Source organism: Corvus kubaryi, unplaced genomic scaffold (assembly GCF_017639235.1).
Source record: "Corvus kubaryi isolate FWS band 111438036 unplaced genomic scaffold, C.kubaryi_AGA036_p1.0 37262, whole genome shotgun sequence".
NCBI classification, from domain to species: domain Eukaryota; kingdom Metazoa; phylum Chordata; class Aves; order Passeriformes; family Corvidae; genus Corvus; species Corvus kubaryi.
The window spans coordinates 651350-672709 of NW_024581078.1; the positions used below are offsets into that span (position 1 = coordinate 651350).

Genomic DNA, 21360 nt, shown 5'->3' on the forward strand with positions numbered 1-21360 from the left:
GGAGCCCCTTTAGGCCCTGCAAGGGGCTCTGAGCTCTCCCTGGAGCCTTCTCCTCTCCAGGTGAGCACCCCCAGCTCTCCCAGCCTGTCCCAAAGTTGGCGCCTCTTTCCTGAACAGCTCCCACTTCTGCTGACACAACAGTTGGGAACAAAGGGTCTGTGCCATCCCTCTGAGGGTGTCAGGGACATGTGGCTGCTCCTGGGTTCTCCCACTGAGCTCCAGCTGCTGCTGCTCCTCCGAGGAGCTCCTGGGATCCTCCCCATGCCAGCAGCAGCTCAGGAATATGGGTGAATGCCAACATCTGGGGCTGAAACGAGGGGCTCAAAGCCCCCATGTCCCTCCCCCACAGACCACGGTCCCCCACAGGGGACACCTGTGCAGGGCGTTTGGGATAACAGAAAAAGCCCCAGCCAGAGCTCTGGGAATAAGAGGGGAGTTAAATCCCCGCAGGAGGAAGAGCAGATAAAAAATGAGACGTTGTGACAGGGCTGCCAGGCTGCGTGGCAGGAGGGTTAATTTTTTGTGAAACTGCCATTTCATATTCCCTTTCAGACAAGCTGAATTACACGGTGCTGGCTGCTGCAGGAGGAGCATAATTTCCTTCACAGAAATAATGACAGGGTACTTAAAGAGCAAGTGAATGGATGGCTGAAGTACTGGGCAGAGACTTCAGAAATCCAGGCCGAGCCCTCACCTTTAGAGGAGGCTCCTTTGGTGACCTTGGGCCAGCCATTTAATCTTCCTGTGTCTCAATTCCCTGCCAATAACGGGAATAATAACTGTTCTGTCTGCCTGCCTTATTTAGGCTGCAAACTCGGAATTTACAGCTTGTGTTTGCTCTGCTTTGAAGCCAAAGAGCTTCAGTCTGTGCTGAGGTGTCTGGGACAACCACGATGTACAATGTGGAGAATAACAAAGGGCTGGGATGGATGGTTTGGAACATCCTCAGTGTGAAAGGCTCAAGAATTCCTAATCCATTGCTCCCCATCTCTTCCCTCAAAATGTGGAGAAGTTTGGAGCTGTGCTAAGAGTTCCAAGAGCATCAAAATAATTTAGGAAAAGAGTTCATACTGATTTATTGAATCCCTGAGTTCCTTCTGAAGCAGCAAGTGGGTAATTTAGAAACCTGCAGAATTTCCTTTGTGCTCAGTGAGGGCTGCAGCAGCTCCTCAGGTTTTTCAGTGTAAATTGAGGTTTGCAGGCTTCTGTGTACCCAGGTTTTATCCATCTCTTCAGCTTTCAGCAGTTTGTGCTATTTCCTGAAGCCAGGGAAGATGGGTCCCTGCTCCCAGAGCCAGTGAACACCAGTTTTTCTCTATAGTTAAGCAATTTACTGCACAAAGGGAACAATTCTAAAAATAGGGAGAAATGGCATCCTGACATTAGCAGGAACGATGACCCAATCCCCAACTTGCTGCAGGGCCTTTGTCCTGTAACTGCCTCCATCAGCAGGGCTGTGATGACATTATTTTCTGTGGTTATGTGGGGCACGAGGCCGCGGGTACCTGGAAGGGAGGATTTTGATCAGCCTGCAGAGGATGAACACGCTGGGGAGGCTTCTGGGGGAGCACTAAATCAAAGTTTCATTTACATCAGACACCAGCCTGGCCATTGCAGCATTAATGGCTGCACTGCTGCCCTTGGAATTTTGTGTGGGTTTAATGTGTCAGTGGGGAAGTAAAAGACAGGGGGAGAGAGAGTCATTGTGGTTTATGAAGCCTGGATCTTTTCTTTCAGGCACCATCAAATGACAGCAATTTGTACAGGCTTGAAACTCTTCTGGCAACAGATTTGTGGCTGCCCCACCCCTGGAAGTGTCCCAGGCCAGGCTGGACGGGGCTTGGAGCAACCTGGGATAGTGGAAGGTGTCCCTGCCCATGGCAGGGGTGGGACTGGAAGAGCTTTAAGGTCCCTTCCAACCCAAACCATTCTGCAATTCCTCAATCACATCTGCCATAGTACCAGTGATGTGGGCTGTCCTGAGCCTGGTAGGTTTACAAAAAAAGAAGGAAAAAGAGAAAAGTGCTCGACAGCACGAACAACCCAAATTATTAAAGTATTTCAGTGCTTTTACCACTGGCCTTGGCAGGATTCAGGAGTTTCATTTTCACACCTAAATACCTTTGAGAATGGAGGCTCTGAGTGGTGTTGAAAATTTGTTCTTTTTATATTTTAAAGCCCTGTTGGAAGCAAAGAACTCAACTCTCCAAATAACCCCTGCCAGGCATCGAGGTCCCAGCGGTGTCCGAGTGCCCTGACCCGGCACTGGTGTGCTTGGGGCGGGTTCCTTGGGTCCTGTGCTGGTTTCAGCTGGGCTAGAGTGAATTTCCTTCTCAGCGGCTGGTTTGGGGCTGTGTTTGGGTCTGTGCTGAGCACAGGGCTGATAACTCAGAGATGGTTTTGTTCTTGCTGAGCTCACTCAGAGCCAAGGCCTTCCCTGCCCTTGCTGGGGAGGGGCTGGGGGTGCCTGGGGGGCTGGGAGGAGACACAGCTGGGACAGGTGACCCCAACTGACCCCAGGGATATTTCAGACCATAGGACATCATGCTCAGGATATAAATGGGGCCAAAGAAGGAACTGGGGGACATTTGGACTGAAGAGCAGAATAAGCCATGACAGGAGCTGCAGCACCCCAAAGCACTTGCACACCCGGGCCGTGGCAGCCTGGGCTGTATGGCAGGCTATGATTTGTTGTCACCTTTACAAACACAACAACAAAATCACTAGTCTTCCACACAGAGCCAGGCCAGGAGAGCAGCGCTTCCTCCTCAGGGACGTCCTCCCACATGTCTTCTCCCAGCATCCTTCCTCAGTTCTCATCCTGTAATCCTTGTTCCTGTGTCTCCCTCAGGGATGGATGCTGCCCTTTGCAGCGTTCCTCCTGAGACCACATCAAATCTCCCTGTAATCATCTCTCCAATTTGTGGCTGTTCTCGTGAGTTTCTGCTCCATTTTCTCACTCCAGAGACTCTGTGGGGACATCAGGGCTCAGCAGGGGCTCCTCTTGCCTTACCCTGTGATAAACTTCTTCAGGAGAGCTCTGTCAACCTGTCTGTCTCCCAGCTGTATTTTAGTCTGACTGGAATAAGCAAATGCAATATATGCTGGGGAACTCTGGAGGAAAGAACTCTGCAAAGAAAAAGATAACGATAGTGCCGAGTTTCCTGGAATCCCGCTGAGAGGCTGATTTAAGCAAGGAAAACAAACCCCTTCTGCTGTTTCCTTTCTCTGGATATGTTGATGAGCAATCTTTGGTTCAGGTCCAGCTTTTCTTTCAGTGCCCAGCTTTTCTCTGTTAATACCTCACTTGGAAGGACAGTGCTGGCTCACACCCATGGAAAGGATCTGACTTTATTCCTTGTCCAATAGATCTGTACTCACCTCAGCCACTGAAATCAGGCAGGGAATGGCTCCTTCCCATCTTCACCCAGCCTGTTTTGGGTACTTTCATAAGCCGGTGGGGGAAAAAAGAGAAAGAAATAAACCCATTCCTCAGCAGCCTTGGCTGCTCCTTCCATGGGAGGATGAAGAGTGTGCAGCAACAGGAGAGGGTTTGGGTTTGCTGCTGCTGGCAGGGGCTGTGCCCCGTGGGAGCTCATGGGGAGCAGTCCCATCCCTCCCTCCCTCTCCCTTTTTATAACATATGTGCTTTCTATGGACACTTTATTCAAACTCCAGATGGGTGTTTCAGTCTGGGGATTTGTGCTGCTCTGAGATAACAGCCCTTTGTGCTGGCCTAGGTAGCAGGAGTGTTTGTGATAGCTGGGGCTGATACCAGGAGGTGTCCAGGTGGTCTTATTTAACAGGGAGCATTAGTGATACTGCCATTTTCCAGGAAATCAGATAAAAACGGGTCCAGGTGTTACCCAACACCGTGTTTGTGTAAGGACAGAGCCAACTGCTGAACACGGGGGGACGTGTTCTTGTACAAAACTGCTGTCACCCCAAACCTCCCGGGTAAAATTTAACTGGGAGTTGGACTCGGATGATCCTTGTGAGTCCCTTACAACTCAGGATATTCTGTGACTCCAATCTGATTATGGGGTGGAACAGCAGTGGGTGTGCACTCCTTGTCACACTGGATACGGGTTCACCTGCCTGGCCTTGGATTTCCTACAATTTCACCTAAACCATCACATATTTTCTTCTCTTCTTCCCACAGAGGGATCTGCAGTGAAAACATCTGGGGAGTGAGACAATATTTAGAAATAAAAATTCAGGACAATTCAGTGTTCAGCCCAAGAGAATTGGAAGAGAGGATGAATTGTAAAGAAGAATGAATTTGAGAGAGAAGACAGCTTGGGAAGTGCTGAGCTGGACTGGAATTCCAGGTGACAAGGACACTTTTCAGTCCTTGTTCTGGGACACAGCTCCACAAAGAGATTTACCACAAATCATTGCTAGACAGTCACGTAAAAATCAAGACAGGAGAAGTGTGAGCAAGAGCTCCTCTCTTGGTTTCACACCCAGACATTCCCTGTTCAGAGCGAGGTGTTTCGTAGGAAACATAAATCGCAGGCTGGGAGGCGTGTGAGGTTTTTGTCTAGACTGTCTCCGTGGGGCCGTATTTCTCCATGTGATATTTTTCAGGAAGGATCTGCCACCTCTGGTTTGTCCCAGAGATTTCAGGAACGTGGCTCCTTGTACTGGTGGCAGCTGGACCTCCCCCCCTCCTCGGCACTGGGAGGCTCCTTGGTAATTGTTTCTATGGATGGGAACTAAACTTAGCTCCAGAGCAGGGGGAAAAAGCCTGTCTGGAAAGAGCGGGCACTCTTGGCCTCCAGCTATCTCCGACCAGGCTCATCACGGAGAGATCCCCAGCTGCACTCCAGGCTGTAAATTAAACAAACAGTATTTCCTCTACACCAGACCACAGGGAGGGCAGGGAGAACAATGTGGCCTTATTGCTGTTATTTCCTTTGGTTTCAATCTCTGTCCTCTGCCCCCCACCTCCTCCCCAGCCCCGTGTCTCCCACTTTACCCGATTTGTCATTTATTACCGTGCTTTAAAGAGAGGCAGGGGGAAAAATGCTCAGTGCAAATTATATTTTGAGCTGTTGTGCTTTGCCTCTTTGGCGGATAATAAATCTCTCTGGCAATGCTCCTCTGTATAGGATTTGTCATTAAATGCAATTAAACAAACCCTGCAGGCGTCCATGATCAGGCCTGCAGCAGCCCATTCACAACTGCAATGTTATTATCAGCCTGACAACAAAACACCAGATATTTCCTGAGCTCCTCTGATCGATGAGCTTGCTTGACTTGGAACTGGAGGGAGGAGAGAAGGGGGACCAGAGCAGTTCAAATGCTCTTTAGACTTATTGATGGAAAAGTCAAAAAGCTGCTCAGCAATCAGAGGGAAGGTGGAGAGAGAAAAGGGCCAAGGGACAGGAGGGCTAAAAGGGAAAAGTGAGAGAGTTTGGGAGTCAAAAGGCAGAAACAAGGCAACTTATCACAGGGTGCCCTTCCACCCAGTTAGTTGGTTAATGCACAAGACTAGAGTTTAAGAGTCAAGGAAGGTATTTTAGGGATGATTCTTTGGCAGCTGGGCTTTTAGTATTGAGTCACGTAGCCTCCCTGCCCAAGTCAGCACAACAATTCCTCTCACCCTAGGACAGGACTTGACTGGGGGGTTATCCTGTTGTCCAGGGATGTCCATCTGTCTCCACAAACTGTAGCCAAATGATTGGATCAGACACACAACTAATTTCAAATCCCACCTGGAACGGCCAATGGAATTGGACAGGGCTTGGAGCACCCTGGGATAGCGGAAGGTGTCCCTGCCCGTGGCAGGGGTGGAACTGGGTGAGCTTTATGGTCCTTCCAGCCCAAACCATTTGGGATTCTGTGACTCTCTGAGTGCAAGTTCTTCCCTATCCTCGTTCACACCGAAGCGTGTCCTGGCACAGCTTTGGGAAGCTGCAGAGGTGCTGCTGACAGGACTTGTCCAAAGCAGATGCAACAACATTCACACCAGAATTATTATGTGCTCTGACAATCAGGAACAGGAAAAAAATCTCCTGTGGTTTCTGCCAGCCATCCCAGGCAGCCTGTGGAGTGTGAAGGTCAGGGATTCACAGGGGACTGGCTGCCATCAAGTCCAGTGAGAGAGAAAAATTTGCCAACACCGGTGGAATTCTTCTGCCTGACTCGTTTGCTCAGCTCAGCCTCGGGGTGCTCTCAGGATGAACCTCTTTCCCCTCCTGTCCTCACCCCAGGAATCCTGGTTCAGCCCAGTTGATTCTGAGGCACACACGGAATTGCAGTGACAAGGACAAAGCTCACATTACTGTTCTAGTGCCACCAAAAACAACGGATTTTGGGGTTGGATAAAGGGGGTCAAGGTATCAGTAGTGCCTGTGTAGAGTGTGAGGGGTGATTATTTGCTCCTACAATAAAAAGCTTTTGCAGCGGTCTTTGACTAAGGTTTTAGAGCCTCATCTGTAGGGCAAACAGCCTGGGACCGTGTTTGCTGCCATCCGAGGTCACACTGGAATTGTGACAGAAGGAGCCAGGAATTCTGTGATCAAGCTGTGGGTCTCAGAATGAAAATTTCCCTGAAGCCTGCACCCAGATCACTCTGCAGCACTGGTCTCTGGCTCTCTGACCTTTGTGAAAATCCATGAATAAAATTTATGAATAAGTCTATTTTGTGTGGCCTCTCCTACAGACCGTGGGGACATCTGAGATGGCACTGGGTCAGGCCACCTGAGAGCCATGGATGTGGGCAAACCCAGCATCCGTACTGGAACAGGCATTGCCCCACTCCAGTCCCTTCCACCTCCCTCTGATCCTGCCTGCATTCTGCTCCCGGCCCCGTCTGCCAGAAGCCACGAACGCCTGTGATTCCCTCCCGCGGTGCTGCGAGGTTCGCAGCGGGGCTGAGGCTGTCACACGGGGCCGTGCCCTCTCCTGGGGAAGAGGGACAAGAGCCGGCACGTCCCGGGGCCAGCCCGAGGAGCCGGGGGCTGCCGATGAGCGTCCCTGGGGCGGGGCTGCTGCGAGTCCTCGGGGACCGGGCAGGAGCTGCGGATTTACAGCACGGCAGCAGCGGGGCCGGGGCTGGGGCTGGTGGGGAAAGCCCCGGAGCTTCCACCAGTGCCTGTGAGAGCGGGGAGGGAGCAAATCAAGGGCGCGATGGAAATGCACAACTGATTGGATCGACTTCAAAACCAACGCACTTTTTCTCCCCCCTTCCTCCCACTTCTCTTCCTCCCCACCTCCAGCAGTTCCTCTCTCCGCGCTGCTCATCTCCCTTCGTGCACCTCTTACCCGCACTCTCCTCTCTAAACAGGTGCAGTTGCCACTCAATAGACTTTAATTACCACTTCAAGGGCTCTCACCGGGGTCTGCGGGAGGGTGGAGATGAATTTTCCCGAGGATTATGCGTGTGGCTGAGTTCTCTTCAGTCAGATGGTGATATTGCTGCCAACCAGGATCCTTCGAGAGATCGGTTCTTCGGTTCTCTGTGCTTGTGTTAACAAAAAGGAAAACTGCTGCTGAAGGGAAAAAAAACAACCCAGCCATTACCTGGGTTAATTAGCAGGACAGCAAATGGGTCTGGAGAAAAACATTACAGAAAATTTACAGCCCAGGAGTCCCAGCTGGGCTTCCAAACTATTATTTCTTGCAAATCAGAAGTGGAGAGCTCAGCATCTCGGAAGATTTCTGTGGGAGACTGGGCTCTAAAAATACAAGTTGTTTTTAACCACTTTACCTTTTTTTGCTCCGTGCTCTTCCCATCACGGCTCACTGGAGAGACGCGCTGTTAATGCATCCTGCTGGGGCCCTGGGGATTCCTCCCAGGGAACGTGTGGGTTCATTCCTGGCTTCAGCACAGTTTGCCTGTGATGGAGGAATTATTCCCAATGTTTAACTAGTAACATAACATTATTTTTATTATTAAGATCCTCTTCAAAAGGCACTCCTGGAGATTGCAGAGCAGCTTATGCCTGTCAGAGCTGCCTGGAATTGCTTGCCCAGGATGTGAGTGTGCACTTGTGAAGATGCACACAGAAATTTGGATGTGTGCTCCTCTGTGCTGTACATGCAGAGAGGAGCTGGGAATATAACAGGATCTTTTTGGGACAAGGGAGATTTCCAAACATTTAAAAAATAATTTCTTTCACTCAACATAAACATTTTTAAATTTTTTTCATTAAATGAAATGCAGGAAGGAGATTTTTGTAGCAAATTAAGCAACATTTTCTTCTGCCACAATTAAGTTTGTTTTCCTAAACAAGAAATTCAGCAAACTGGGGAAATACTGCAGCCAAACATGCAGTTTTGCAGATGTAATTTCCATGAAACATTTTGCCTGGCTCCAAAACAGCTGGGTATGTGCAACATCCGGGCTTCTGTTTGGCTTCTGTCCTGGTCTGGTGCTGGCAGCAGAGTCCGTGTGGGCTCTGCTCTCCCAATCCACCCGGGATAGCTGGGGCTGAGCTCATCCCACTGAGCCAGCCGGTGTTCCTGGGGCAGTGTCCAGGCTCCTCTCAGCCCTCAGGCATTATCCCAAGCAATGAGACTCTGGCTGAGGCTCCCACCTGCAGTCCTGTCTTGCAGCCCTCCAGCTCTGTCTGCCCCTCGCGCTCCCGTCTCTGGGATTGTGCTGGAACCTGCAGCACAGAGACAGAAGAGAGGAAGGAAGGAGGGAGGGATGGACAACACTGATGGAGTGGCCATCACTGATGGCTGATGGTCGGACTCGACGACCCAAACTCAGCGGCTCTGTGCAATACTCTGGAGAAAGAGCAGAGTGACCATAACACAGGTCAGCCCTGAGGCATCGCCTCAGTCCCTGGGAATGTTCTGTTCCTCCTTCCTCAGGCTCAGGATGGAGCTGTGCCCCGATAAGTGAGGAGGTGGAAGGCACAGGGCCTGAGATGGGAAAAGGAAGAGTCACAGGGATGTGCCCATGAGAGACTTCTCCCTGTGCAAGTGCCACAGATCTGTAGCTCTGTCTCTGGGCTTCCTCCTCACCAGGGGGATCCATTCCCCTCTTCCTCCTGTACTTCTCCACCTGCACTCCCTCTCCTTCTCCTGCCCTCCTGACATTCCCACTCTCATTTCTCAGGTTCTCTCCTTCTCATGTAACTTGTTCTTTCAGCTTCTATGATTTAAAATCCTTCTGCCTTCATCACCTCTTCCTCCCACCCTTCCTTTCCTTGTGCATTCTGATTTCCAGGCCAAACCACCACATGTTTTCCTGCCACTTATGCAGGACTGGGAAGAACATTGATCACAGCCATCTCAAGCCCATCTCTCCTTTTTCCCAAAGAGCCGATGAAAATGTCACCCATGAGATAATCATCATGTTGCTTACATCCCTTAATTGCTCTCAAAGTACACGTTGAGGCTTCGGAGCCTCTTTGAAAGGCAGGTTCTGGCCTTTGGCACATTATTGACAGGCTGTTGATAGGCCCCTTTGTTGAGGAGCAATTTTGTCCTTTTTCCTGTACAATTTTTTGGGTTTTTTAAAGACAGCCCTTTCAGAGAGAGTAGATTTTTAAAATAGAGCTGAGCTTTGAATGAACAGGCATCAGAGTTATTCCCGAGGAGCGGTGGCACACGTGGGAGAGGAGAGCTACCAGCACACTTTGTGCAGGACTCTGTACAGGAAATCAAACTGAGATGACAAATGGCTTCATCCTTGTTGCTTTTTAGTCCTTCCCCTCTCAGGCCTGATAATTAGATGTTTATTTGCAGGGAATTACTAAAGCATTGGATATCTTGTGTGTTCCAGTGCATTGTTCCATGGTAAACAGGAGAAAGTTGACACTTCAGCTGTGCAGTGACTCATTTGTATCTATTAATGATAATTCTTAGGGGGTTTTAATACCTGCTGATTAAAATGGACTGAGATTTCCTCATCACAACAGCCCCTCCTGCTCTCAAAAGCTTTGCAGGTCTGGAGCAAGGGAACAGAACAGAACCAGGCACACAGACAGAGCCTCCCTCGGCAGCGCGGTGCCTGTGGCTCCTACCTGAGCCTCAGCTGCTGACTCCCGTAGGACACACGGGCTTTAAAGTCACCTCTTTAACAAAGATTCATTTTAATGTGCCCCTGGTGTGAGCCAGGGTCACACTGGGGCAGAGGCTGCAGGTACCTCTCAAGGTAACCCCACCATAGCCTCTGGCACGGCCGAGCTCCACGCTCCAAGACAACTTCCAACACAACCCTGTGCAAAATCCCCGGGCTCTTTGCAACTCAGCCGCAACCCTCAGAGAAATTAAATTCTTTCCTTTCTGAAACAATGTCCCTTGGAATGATTTTGCCCTTAATGAGCCCCGACTGAGCTGCTGTGTTCTGGAGCCACTGGTGTGCATGTTAACAAGGAGCTCTCTCCGTGTGGAAGTGTGGAGATGGCTGGCCCTGTAATGGGAGTCTGTTCAGCATCCTAAGTCCCGCATTAGGCTGTGCCTGTAGGAACCCTGGGATGTTCCAGGGAGACTGCCTGAAGGTAATCATCTCTCCCAGCCTCCTGGCTGTCCCTAACCAAGTGCTCAGCTTGCAGCTATTCCAGGAACCACTGCGGAGATGATAAAGTTTAGCCCCTAATGCATTCACCAGCAACAAGGTGGGGAAAGTGCCCGTTGATTCGGGATGAAAAGGAAAAAGGCAAAGGGCTGTGGTATCCAGAGAAACCTCCAGCTTTGGTTCTTGAACCCTGTGAGGGACTGGAAGCCCTGGAATTTCATTTTCTCTGACTGGGTTCAAATCATGAGCAATATTCAAAAAACATTGTCTGCCTCAAATTTATCTTAGAGTCCTGCTTGATTCAAATGACACATCCCAGTACTTCCCATCCCAGAAACCAATTTCATACATCACATCCACTTAAATACACATCGTGCAACAGATATATATACACATATATACACACACACATTTCGATCAGTGTATCTTACACAGAACGAGTCTGTTCTTTAAAAATTCTGGAAAAAGAGTTCTTCCAAACCCACTCCCTCGTTGACAGACCAGCAGAAAGACATAACACCTCTCCTCCAGAAAAATATATCAGCTCATTTATTTTTAAAAATTGTGAACTCATTAGCTGGCGATTAATGTTCCACCCACCTGTGCAGCCCCTCGTGAGGTCACGTAAAACCTGCCCAGAGCTCCAAGCCCACCTTCGTCAACACAGAGTGAGAACTGCTGAGATAAAATGTTATCTGAATTAGATGGGGAGGATTAGAAAGGTGATAAAAGCTAAGCCAGGAGAAAATCAGACGATAAATAGGTCTGGCGAGATAGATGGATAATCTTCCTCCCAGGCCAAACCTGACCAGATAATCACCTTCTTCTGTTCTCTGGTTCCATTTGCTCTCAGATCACCAGAGCTTTACAGATATCACTGAATTTGGTTTTCTGGTACCCTGGAAATGGGGATCACAAAGTCTGTCTTTATGGACAAGGGATCTGAGGTGCCTCATTTAGGAATGGCTTTAGGTTTCAGATTAGAGTTGCAAAATCCATCAAACCTTTGCCTTTTCTTGGTTTGTTTCTCATCTCTCGCTGTGCCTCGGGCAGGGCCAAGGAGGAGCTGGTCAAACCAGAGCTGCAGCCACCTTTTCCCAGCTCACCTTTTCCCAGCTGAGCCAGAGTGGGAGTCAGTCCTGTCCTCTCCCGAGTGTGTCCCTGTCCCTAGCAGCTGTCACCAGAGCCAGGCACTGTGCAAGGGCACAGCTCTGCTCCTGCTCGCTGATCCTGGTGGGATCTGCATTCAGCCGTGCACCTTGCCATGGGACCAGGGGAACTGTCCTCCTGTCCCCTCTGTCCCATCTGCTTTCAGGCTACAGATTATCTCTGAGCACATCTAAACAACCCATTGGAGCAACTGAAAATTCTTTAAACATTCCAAGCTCTGAGGCGCTTTCCCAGCTGGGAGAAGGGTTTGTCTGAATTGGCCTTTGCTCTCCTCGCTCCTGAGAAATTCCCATTTCTCCTGATCTGTGCAAGGTCCGAGCCTGCAAAGCACTGCTCTTTTCTGGAGCCTTTGCCCTCCAGATGGGGACTCCTTGTCTGAGGGGAGAAACTAAGGGAAGTTTTCCATCTCTTCGTGGCATTGATTTCTCCACAAACATTCGACTGGCAGCACGGAGCAACAGAATATTTGATTAGCCAGAATTACAGACCACAACATTAATAATTTTGTGAGCTGAACTGAAAAGATTTGCGCTTGTTCTCAGTGGGAATGGTGCAATTCTCTCCTTTCTAATAGAAATTTTGCTCTAATGGCAGGGTGCATTGTCATCCCATGGGAGCAAGTACTGACTATTGCCTCTGATTTTGGGGGGCTTGAATCCATGCAATTTTCACCTGTGCTGGAATCTTGTAGGTGGACTGTTCATCATGGCTCTGGATTTTCAAAAGAAGTTAGCAATTTTGGATACCTTATATTTGTGTTTGAGACACTTGGAAAGGGACCGATTACAAGAGGCAGGTGCTTAGAAGTCCCTGAAAATCAGGACTAATTGGAATATGTCATGCTGGGCACCTGAAAACACTCAAATGCTTTGGAAAATCATAAGGGAGGGAGTTGTGTTTCTGAACATGACTGGGGAAGAACGTACAGCCTTAAGTAACACAGGATAAAGAGAAGATCTTTGCATAACATTATGGAAACATCCTTTAATCCTCAGTGCAGCCAAGTGCTTGAATTTAGTTTGATTCCTGAGGGAGTTCAGTGCTGAAGTTTGTGCAAGTGCATTTGTATTCTCCTGAAGTGGAGCCTGATATTGTGTAAGTTACTGTAGGTTTGTGAAAAATTCTGAGTCTCCAAATTAAAATAAATCAAAAGGTAAAGTTCTTCCCTGAAGGACATGCAGGGTTTGCTGGCTTGCTGCAGGTTCATGTGCTCACCTGCAGAGCCACAGGCTGTACCATGAAAGATCTTTTCTTTGCACTTCCTAAACCCCCAAGCCAGAGTCCCAGAGCTGGACTTGTAAAGTGCTGAACACACATGGAACACAATTTCCATGTCCCAAGGAGCTTTAAGGTCTCTTCCAACCCAAACCTTTCTGTCGTTCTATGATTTGGGTGAGCAGAAAAAAAACCAAAACCTTTGCTCAGACTTCCCTGAGATCCCACTCTGGCCTGAATCCTGCAGGACTGGGGGGGTGTAGGCTGGGGCCAGCGTGAGGCAGGAGCAGGTGTGCCCCAGAGCAGGGCTGGGCTTGGCACACGCTGAGTGCAGTGTTTGAGAGAGGCTGAAGGTGAACCCACTGCAGGTGTCTGGGGCAGAACAAATCCCCGCTAAAGGCAGAACAACCTCGCCCTGTTTATCCAGGCTCAAAAGCTGTCGCAGATCTTGCGTCTGAAATCCACTCTCTTTTTCCTGCTGAGATTCCCAAGCACCTCCCAGTCTCCCAGCTACTACCAGATGCCACGATTGCGGTGGAGTGGCAGCGACGCACAGACAAATATTTGTGCAAGGCACACAGAGCCAGGAGCCTGGAACATTGTCTGGGTGGTGGGAGGGGGAGAGGGCAAGGAGGATCCTGCCTTTAAGAGGATTTATTTCTATTGAATTTTAAATAACAAACATCTGTATGTCTGTATGGTGTTTATTCCTAGCAAAACTTCAAATATTTCCTTCCAGCAGGTGATGTGGGACCCTCCTGCCAGATTGATTTCCAGTTTACTCATTTTGAAGAATACTTAAAAGGTCAGGAATTAAACTGAATTAAGCTCAGACCTTACCCTGAGTTCCCTGTTCTTCAGAGACCTCTGTCAGGGACAGGGTTGGATCCATCTATGAGATCTACAGAAAATTGCCAGTTAAAAAAAACCAAAAACAAAAAGTGACAAAATATGCCCTGAACAAATGGAAATGAAACTTTGATTAAGCAAGACTGCACAACACAAAATTTAGTTAGCTTTGAGGATATGATATCATCTGTCCTACTATTTTTTATACTAAATATGAAATCTGATTAGGCAATTTCCCAGAATGCGGAGATAAACCCGTAAAAGAAGGAATAGGTATTTGGTGCAATATAATTTTCCAGCTTCTTCTGCATGGCTTTTTGGGCTAGAAGGTGAAGAACACGATTTTTTTCCCCTTGTTTTACAGCTGAACTTCAGAGGGAAAATCCCGATATTGGTGTTGGCAGAGACAAGGCACTGCCCAGAGTGAACCTCAGCAGTTGTTGCACTCAGGACAGATCAGAGTCACCGTGTGCACCCAGAACTGATGGGAGATGTTAAAAGATTTACAGAGAGATAACAAAGATATCTCTCCACTCCGATTCTATAGGGAAACATTTCCACACTTAGTTCGTTCAATGTCTATAAAATATGTCTAAAGGCTGCGTGGATACTCAAGGCCTGAAAGGAAATAACTTTCTTTTTAAGTGTTTTTCTTCTTTTTCCCCAAAATATTTAATTCTGAAATAACAAATAGGAGTTTCTTTAAGATGGAGAACAGCTTGTTTCCTTTTCCTCTCGGAGACCAACATTACTCAGGAAAAACACAAGTGTAAGAACAGGAGATGTGGCCAGGCTGAGCCTGGATTAAATCACCTCCTTGAGCCTCTGTTCAGCAAAGTGTTTAAACACACATTTAGCAGAGCTGAGGGCGAATTTCCAATGAACAGGGATTCATTGAGGGAATATCTCAGCTTCCAAAAATGGAGATAAAACAAATGCAGCAAATCACTTCAGCTGGCAATAGCTCTGTGAAATGCTTAATTTCCAAAGTGCTCAAACACTTCAACATTTTATACTTTTTATTTTCTATATTAGATCCTTGGTTTAACAATCTAAAGAGGAAAAAATGTTTTATTTCAGCTTGAGTCAGAGATAAATACTTTTTTGTTTTAATTTTGTCAAAATTAAAACCAAAAACCAATTGCTTTGTTTAATTTAATCACACTCAATTCTTAATTTTTTTATCTGGAGGGGAGCATCTTGGGAAAAAATCCACTCTGATTTAGCCACTGAGCACTTCAATATAACACAATCTGTCAATGGACCCAAAGCGTGCCACTACTGTGAGGCAGATTTTGAGTAGTCAGATAGAATCAACTATGGAGGAAAAATAATTTCAAATAACTATTCATGAAGCATCATCTCCCAACAGTCTCTTGGTGAAATGCCCTGTTTCTCCTACAAACTAGGGAATTTCAAGAGCAACTTTACACATGAACTACCAGTCAGACACATTTTCAAAACGAGAGTGTTGGTTTTTCCAGCATAAAGCTTTGATGTTGAGTAGATGGAAAGTGCCGGTTACATTTGGATTCATGTAATCATTCCTTGCTTCCCAAATGTTTTACTCCCTGCCCTACCCGAGGCTGTGAGGGATGTTTGGAAAACGCATCCATCCCAATGTCCCTTCCCATCTCGTCCAGCCCTCGGCTCTCAGCCAGACCCCAAGTACCTCCCGAGTGCCGTGCTCGGGGCAGTGGGACGGCTCCCGGCCCTTTTGTGTCCGTGTCGGGCAGGGCTGGATCGGGACACGACCCGGGCATCCCTGCGCGGCACCGGGTACCTGCGGGCGGGTGACCGGCATGTGCCGCTCCCCTTGGCCGCTCTCCCGCCTCCCCTCTCCCGCCGAGACCCCTCCGCGCTGGACTCACTCTGGCCGCGGCGAACAGTCCAGCGCCGCCTCGGTGGCTCTGGGTGGGCGGTGATGTCCCGGGAGAGTCCTGCCCGCGCCCGCCGGTGTCCGGTGCCGCTCCCGGTGCCGGGCTCGCGTCCCGGTCCAGCCCCGCCCGGGAGGCGCCGCCGGGCGCTGTCCGTGGTGCTGATCCGCGGCCCCACCGCCGGGATCCGGCCGGGATCTGCCCGGGACCGCCCCGGCCCCTCCGCCCCGGCCGCCCCCAGGGCCGGGAGAGCGCGGCCCCTTCCCCCGAGCGCTCCCCGCACCCGCCGGTCCCTGCGCCGCAGGAGCCGCCCGGCAGAGGCGGGACCGGCTCCACAGGTGGCGGGGAGCCCCTCGCAGCGTCCCCGAGCCGCCTCCGCACCTGCGGGGCTCACCTGTCCCTGGGTCACCTGAGCGGCGGAGGGGCCGTGAAAGCTGCCCTGCCTCTGCCTCGGGGCTTTTATGGCCCGCCGGGGGGGCGGCGGGCGGAGCGCCCGGGCGGGGACTCCGCGCCTCGGCCAACGGCAGCGGCCGCTCCGGGCAGCTGCGGCAGCATTACATCATGGGACCGCCCGCCTTCAGTGTAAGAGTCTCACCGGCGGCTCGGCGGCGGGGCCACACGGCAACAGGTCTGTCCGGGGAGCAGTGAGCTCTGGAAACGGGGCAGCGCCGGCCGAGCGGGCTCCGAGCCCTCCCCGGGAGGGACAGGGGCTGGGAACAGCGGGGGCAGCCTGCTGGGAGAGCCCATCGGCATCTCCCCGCGCCCCAGCGTGAGCACGGAAGCTTTGCTTTGTGGGGGTCACTCGCTCCGGATTTCCCAGGACCAAACGCCACCAGCCTGTCCTCTCCATCCTGCCGCAGTGTCCCTTGGCCTGGGGGGCTCATACCCTCTGGTTTCTCACTCCAATGGACAAGCGAAGTTTCACCCTAAATTCTCAGCCCTTATCATCCTGTTTTTGGGGCTTGCACAAACCCCAACCCTCCATTTCTTCCCATAGACGCTGAGCTGAAAGACAGCCCAGATCTGAGTACCTGGAATCTGTTTGGATCTCTCCTGTTTCCAGAGCAAGGAGGTCAGACAGCTATTCCCTCAAGTGTGCCAAGGAGCACAGCATTCACCACAGAAAACAAATTTATTTCCTAAACCTTGCCTCCAGAAACACTCGTGTTCCTGGGTTTGCCTGGGGGTGTCAGCAGACATGGGTTTGAGTTGCACCTCTAAGATGGAAAATACACAGGTTGCAGACACCAATTTTTCAAGACTGCCCTAAGTTACCCTAGATTGCCAGTCTGGTGGGTAAAGCTTTGTCTCCTGGTGTATCCTGTGCATGGGATGTGTTACCACATTATACCAAAGGAAAAATAATAATTGGTTGCAACATTAATTAAATAGGTATCAAAATGGTCCAGAGTTGGAGGCTTGGTCTGGGTAATACTTGAGATCTCTGGGTAATACTTGAGATCCCCATTCAGGTCTATTTTGGGAAATTTCTGCTTCAAATGGATCCCTGCGAGTAAATATGGGGCTCTTAAGACCTTTAAGTAAGAGCAGATGACATGAAGGAGCCCATTTTCGAGTGGCACTGGATGCTATTCAAATTACAGAGCAATTACAGTAAAGCCAGGTGCTCTGTTTCCAACTCTTTTTGTTTGTTTGTTTTCCCCCACTACCACGGATCATGGGCCAAGTCCGTTGCCTGGCTTACACCAGCCCAGGTCCTGCCCAGCCACGGCAACAGCGTTATTTTGCTTAAGATAAAAGCTGGTTTGGGGCAGAATGTACCTGTGTGTGACACAAATCAGTGAACAGCCTGGGAGGCTCAAACCCTGCAGCAGGGGATCAGCCTGGCAGGACCTGATGACCTTGCCATGAATTAGTCACAGCACAAAGAATGTAGATTGGTGTTGGGGTAAGAGAAGACATTACAGCCTTGCTGGTGCCTGACCTTGGACGTGTGTCTGCAAGAAATTTTCCTTCAGGAGCCAAATCTGGAAGCCATTGATTTGGCTTTGTCCAGGCAAAGCAGAGACTTGGGGGAAATGTGAAAAGAATGAGAGCTGAAGGTGTGAACATCTTATGGAAAATGCTGAGGGGTGCCCAAGTCCTGCTACAACACACCTCAAAGGACAAGGAGCCTTGGATTCCTAATTCCCTTAGAAGATCCTACTAGAAAGGAAACCCAGAATAAGGGAACCCCCCCAATTCTCCCAGCCTGGCTCCAGAGCAGAGGTGCTCCAGTTCTCTGTGTCTACAAAGAACAGCCATTTTGCAGCAGTTCACAAGGGATGAGGCATGTACAGGCACTGCCTTTTTTCCTGAGAGCTGCAACCTCTTCTTTTAGGGCTGTTGGGCAGGACTTTGGACACAAGTCCTTTCCCTGCATTCTAACTTGCCATCAAATTCAGTTGAGGCTTCAGAAATATGATTTTCAAAGCGATCCGAGTGATGAACACAAGCTGTACCTGTCCAGCCCAAAGTGTCTCAAGCCTGATCTATTTATTCAAAAGATTCATTTGAAATGTTGGGCTTGTTGTGAGTAAAGAGCTGGGAACTCTCTGTGTCCATGGCGCATTCATTCGCCCTGGCTTTTCCACCTCCGGAGACTCCTCTGCCTCATTCATTTGCATTCAAGATTTGTTTCAGTGGAAGAGGGGATTGGACAGATTTTTTTTTTCACAGAGAAAGTCTGGGATGAACTTAGAATCCACGACAAGAAAGGTCACTGTTTGATTTAATTATTTGGAGTTGTTTTTCACCCCGAACTCGGAGCAGCCCTTGCAGCTCAGTAATTAGCAACGCAGCCGAGGGGGAGCACGCTGGACTTTGGCCCCATCTGACCTGATTCATACAACATTTCTGATTAATGCACCTGGTCACATGGCAGCTGTCAGCGACTTGTTGCTGGGCATCCAGAGGTTTCCAAGGGAACCGCTCCCTCTCCTGCCGACGCTCCTCAACAAGTGCGGGAGAGCCGCGGTTTGGTCCCGAGGGCCTGACGCCAGCCGGGCAGAAAACAGGAGCAAAGGTGTGCGGAAAAACACCCAAAATAGAAAGCACCCGTGTGGAATCCGGCGATGTTCCTGGCGGAGTGGCTCGGGCCGAGCCCTGCGGTGCGTGCTCGGCTCCCCGGGCAATGAGCTGCCTCCGGCTCAGCCCTCCCACGCACCCCACACGCGCCCCTCTGAACAAAACCACACCGCAGCCTGAACAACAGCTCCAGAGCACAGACGCTCCCTGCGAGCTCTCCACAGAGGAGCTCGAGCACACGTTTGAGACCCCTTTCCTGAGGTGTGTTTTAAAAGTCTCCTATAATCGCAGAGGCCTCGATGGAAGCTTTCCGCCGCTGCACGCTCAGATCCAGCCTACCTGGATCCTTTGCAGGCTGGCACAGAGCGCCCACGTAGACCAATCTCCTCTCCCTCCCCCAAACCCCTCTCGCAGCACATGCAGCTGAAGTTCTGCCCACACACAGGCGTGGCAGCCTCCACGCACACAGCAGCTCCTCACACCTCCCTCCACAGTCCCCCCCGTGCGCACGCTCGGCGCTACCTGCAGGCATCTCCCTCTGAGCACTGCACAGCCCTGCCTGAAATCCCTGCTCGTTCACACACAGAGCACAGAATCACAGGCAAGTTTAAGTTGGAAAAGACCTCTGATATCACTGAGTCCAACTGTTAACCCAGTGCTGCCAAATCTACCTAGAAACCTTCCAGTGCAAAGGGAAACTGAGGCGCGGGCAGTCTCTGCAAAGCTCTCGGCAGTGCAGAGAGTACCCAGAAGCACCGCTTTGAGCACAGCAGGAGGAGGCTGCAGGACAGCGGATCACAGAATGGTTTGGGTTGAAAGAGACCTTTAAGATCACCCAGTTCCATTCCCTGCCATGGGCAGGGACGCCTTCCACTGGACCATTTACACGATGGGAAGGGAAAGATTCAGTCTGGTTTCTCTACCCGTTAACTTAGTTTTACATCGGAATGTTTCATGCAGGAGGTGTATCCGACTGAGGAGAAATGTTATTTGGACTAAGAGCAAAGGATTAGCAAGAGGAGTGTCCTGGTTTTGGTTTGGATAATGTTAATTTTCATTCTAGTAGCTGGAGGCACGATCGAAACTGCCTGTGAGACAGTGTTAAGTTAAGGATGCACCAGGAAAGTACAACTCCAGGAAGGGCAGAGAAGGCAACAAATGAACAGCAGCTCGTTAGAGTCAGGGTCTGGACAGACTCAGACACGCTGGTGTGGGGCTGAGCTCTCTCTCCACGCTCAGATTACGCCTGCGAAAGGACAAGGGGATGTTTGTGTGGAATAACCCACTTTTAATGAGGTGTCTGCCAAAGGCACAATCAAGGAGCGGCAGAGTCGCTCGCACCTCGGGGGAGTGGGGATGTCTCTCCTGCCTTTATCTCGGTGCTGTATTGAACCCCGTGCGCCTGTGCTTGAACTGGTGACATTGAGACCATCACAAACATAATGAGGAGGAAGAGGTCGCCCCGAGGCATGTGCCTGTCCTTGGTGGGGTTTGTGCTCACAGCTCTCGCAAGAGACTCTCAGCTGCTGCAGCACTTAAAAGGAGAATATTGTAAAAAATAAAGCCCATGCAAACAGAGTAAACAAGGAGCTTGAGAACTGGATCTGTCTGGGACTAGGGCAGCTTGTAAAGAGAGGTTAAGGGAAAAAAATAAAATAAATAAAAACAAGCTGAAGAGCAAACAAGAGCACTGGAGGCAATATTTTCATAAGCATTAAAAGTAGAACCTATGCTCCATTTTCAGAGGTGCTTTTAACACTTAGAAGTCATAATCACATGCCCTTCCAATAAAATCTGGGATTCTACTTCCCTCAGGTATTTTAGATGCTGTTTCTCACCACACTAGGAGTCAGTGCCCCAGTGAAATTACCAGACCAGTTTAAAACAAACAAAAAGAATTGCTTTTTCACACAGCACATAATTAAATTTTGGAGCTCGTTTGCCACAGGATATCTTGTAGCCTGAAAATATAAATAGGTTCAAAAGGTTTTAGACAAGATTATGGAGGTTTGGTCTATCAGTGATGATTAAACTTAATAGTTTGCATGCAACATCCAAGCAAACCCCACAGATTGCTGGAAGCTACAAAACTACAAGTGGGAGAAGCCTTATTCTTTATACACCCTTGTGACCTGTCCTGAGTATCTTCCTCTGGTTATATCCAGGGCCAGTACACTGGGATAAGGACGTGTCTCCTGTGGATCAGTCAGACCATGTTTATAGTCCTCCCTGCACCCCACTCCAACTCAAACACCCAAGCCTTGTTTTGGATGAAAATGATGAAAAATAAACCCCTTGTGAGGCACTGCAGTGCGTGCTCTGCTAGAGAGGCAGTCTTATTCATTAAGGGAATGGTCTTGTATGCATTTGGGCCTGTTATCAGTAACACTCCAAAGGGAAATGGACTACTTAAACCTATTATATCACTGCTTTATTCACCGTGTGCTGCCATTTACCTCCTACATGATGCTGGGCTCTAATAGCACCAGTTCTGAGAAACCCTGCACATTAGCCACAAGCAGCTCATTAATCCACTGTTTTCATTCTTGCAAAAAAAATGGGCTCCAACCACATGAGAGCTCAGATGCCGAGTGCTCAGCCAGAACCAAAACAGCTCTGTTGTGCCAGCAGTTCTGAGGCAGCCCCAAACAGAAGAGCACTTCCAGCTGATGGGGCACAAAGAGGGATCCTTGGGGTCGGGGGGACAAGGAAATGGGACAAAGCTGCCAGCCAGCAGCTGCT

The 21360-nt window shown here is 49.7% G+C and overlaps 2 long non-coding RNA genes across 2 annotated transcripts; both read right to left on the reverse strand.

The window, feature by feature from the left end:
• Positions 1-1051: 1051 nt before the first annotated feature.
• On the reverse strand, positions 1052-7495 carry LOC121662792. The gene is made up of 3 exons (XR_006015423.1): positions 7344-7495; positions 3382-3444; positions 1052-1505 (listed from the first exon to the last, which is right to left on the reverse strand). It is a non-coding gene; the product is annotated as an uncharacterized LOC121662792 (long non-coding RNA).
• A 266-nt stretch (positions 7496-7761) lies between these two features.
• On the reverse strand, positions 7762-15674 carry LOC121662793. Its single transcript, XR_006015424.1, has 4 exons — positions 15586-15674; positions 13706-13766; positions 11081-11155; positions 7762-7845 (listed from the first exon to the last, which is right to left on the reverse strand). It is a non-coding gene; the product is annotated as an uncharacterized LOC121662793 (long non-coding RNA).
• Positions 15675-21360: the final 5686 nt, after the last annotated feature.